The sequence below is a fragment of the Engraulis encrasicolus genome, unplaced genomic scaffold (assembly GCF_034702125.1).
Source record: "Engraulis encrasicolus isolate BLACKSEA-1 unplaced genomic scaffold, IST_EnEncr_1.0 scaffold_37_np1212, whole genome shotgun sequence".
NCBI lineage: Eukaryota > Metazoa > Chordata > Actinopteri > Clupeiformes > Engraulidae > Engraulis > Engraulis encrasicolus.
In genome coordinates, this window is record NW_026945676.1 from 817,585 (window position 1) to 820,604 (window position 3,020).

Sequence of the window (3,020 nt, forward strand, 5' to 3'; positions counted from 1 at the left end):
TATCCTCCAATATCCTCCAAAATAATCCTCAATTCTGTCTGTTGTGTTTTCGGTGTCTGTGTGTGGTGTTCACTCAGACGACATTCGTCGCACGAGTCAAACGATTCTCAGATCCAGGCGTCGCGAGGAAGGGGAAGAAAACATCCTCCAAAATAACAATAATAATCCTCAAAGAATAAAATCCTCAATTCCAAATCTGAGACGACAAAGTCGACACAATTCCCCACTGATGCACGAATCCACACACACACTCACACACACACGCACACACAATCCTCCTGCTCATCGGGCTCCGACGGTAATGTTGCCCACCTCTCTTCTCCTCTCTTCTCTCTCTCTGTCGCTCTCTCGCTCTCTCTTTCTCTCTCCTCTCCAGCACGTGTGGTTAGACGAACAGCAAGTGGATGCGAATGTCCGAGTCCGAATCCCCTTCTCTCTCCAGTAGCCTTCACGTACACACAAATGTTACCCGATGAGGTTTCCAAACCTGCGACTTGGGAAATGGGAATGAAGGCATGACGAATATTCACGAGGTAATTATTATATTCTATTGCGCTCAGGGTTTTTTTTCTGGCTGCTGGAACGTCGCGGGGAAAATCTGAGAAAGAAAGAAAATGCAAATCGGGAAGCTGCAATGCAAAACACGGCGCGCGACGAGAGCCGGTGGAGAAAGCGCGCGCGTCACCGAGACAGGCGGATCTGCCTGGTGCCAACACATTACAGTATTCTACACACCAAACACACAACACACCAGGCCTACAACACACATGGAGAAACTACAGTATAACTACTCGCGCAAAACACAACATTACAAATGGCAAATGGACAAATTTACTCCCGCTCATTTAAACCTCTAGCCTACATTCGCGCGGACCCCCTGTCGTGCCGTTTTTGTTGTGTGACAGTAACATCATAGGCCACGAAATAGGGAAAATAACAACAATGTCCGTTATTTAGTACTAGGCCTACATTTCTGTCATTGCAACAGTGTCCTTTATTTAGTAGCCTACCACACAGCTGTCATTGCAACACATGTCGTCAAGGAAACATCCCAACAAGCCAACAGGGAAATGGCGATGTGCTTTGAGGAAATGTGTTGAACTGAATGCAGGTGTTGTGGCGCGTGGAGCCTCTGGGTTACCCTGGGCAACCGCTGCAGCAGTTGGGCATTCCATTCCAGTCATCCGGGTTTTCCCGGGAAGGATAAGGGTCTAGAGAGATACAGTGTAGTCAGAGAGAGTAGAGAGAGAGGTTCCGTTGGCCCATTGTGTCCGGGTTCTATTATTGCAAGGGGGAGGGGGGGGGGATCCCCCTTTAGGCAGACCTAAGGACTGTTCTATTCAATGCTAGGAGTATTATGACACGCCCCTTTAGGCAGACCGGAACCTGGTCAAGTTAGGTGCCCATAGCAACCTATTACATTGGCATATCTCTATATACTTAAAGAATCTCTGTTGTCGGCCTACGTACCCCAATATATCAGAAAGTCATTTTTACGCCTTTAAAGGCCTTTAAAGACCTCAGTCTATGACAACCCCCCCCCCTCTCTCTCTCTCTCTCACACACACACACACACACACACACACACACACACACACACACACACACACACACACACACACACACACACACACACACACACACACCACACCCTACTACATTGAATACCATAGTACTACATAGTACTACATAGTACCATAGTACCATAGTACTACATTGAATAGACTTTGTCATGCAAGCATAACTTTGTCTTTGGTATTCCTATCTGTTTGTAACTAAATGTAGAATATTTTTTAGAAGATAGTCTATTAAATAAATCTAAAACAGAACAAAGTTTCTTATTGTTGGCATTTATCCTAAATATACTTTTATGTTCTTTTCGATGCTTATACGCACATGATATCCAAGTCTAGAATACCTATTAAATACATGACCATGATTTGATTATGAACCAACAATCCTATACTAGAGGCTCCGCAGGCGTTCAAATATTTCAACCGGAAAATACGGTGCCTGATGTCATAGGGCCCCCGTTCCACGACAGCACTGGGAAGTGGCACATGGCACCTCCCATTGTCTGTAGGTAGTGTAGGCACCTTCAGTCAATTCAAGTCAATGGAGAACACGCCCACCTCTGTTAAAAAATGGACTAAAACTGTGTGAATATGAAGTAACCCATTAATCAAAGACCAGATTTGAAATGTCAGGATAAATATCTACTTAAATCATATGAGTCGATAAAATACATCTAAAAATCGAATTATATTAATTCTGTATATATTTAGCAACACACTTCAACTATTGTCCCTGTAGAGTGTGTTGATGGACATTTTCACATTATTAAGCCATTTTTTGACAGCGGTGAGCCTCCTTGTCCATTCATTCCCATTTATCAGACCTACCTACAGATAATGGCCGCCACAGATTGCCATCAGAAGGGGGGCGGGGTCACCTCTAGTGTTATTTTCTACCTCTATGAAGGAGCCACTCAGGGAGCCTAGGTCACACATCCTGTAGGTTTAAATATGGACAGACAACAAACGACACATTTAACCCTCCTCTCGTCTTCGGGTCGTCACCGACCCGTTTTCAACCTTGACTGTGTAAATGAGCCCCTTATGTTTAATTTCTTGTGTCAAGGCTTTTTTTAACGTTGTCAGCCACCTTTATTTTAACAAAATGAAGCAAAAAAAATATAAATAAATTCTGTAATGCTGTATCAAAAAATATAGCACTTGTGGTGTTCGGGTCGTTTTCGACCCGGTTCATAATAAGTAGCTCATAGGGCAATCATTTCAGCCAAAACTGAAATAAGAAATGAACTGCTAGTAAAATATAATAGATATTGCCAGCTCATCTACCAATCATTTGAGCTGATGGGGCAGCATGACATCATGAGAATATGCAGGGGCGCCGCCAGGAATTTTGGGCCCTATGAACGATTAACCCTATTCAGACTGGGCTTTTTTGGCATTCCTGGGCCTGGGGGGGGGGGCTCTTTTGACCCCCCCCCCCCCTCA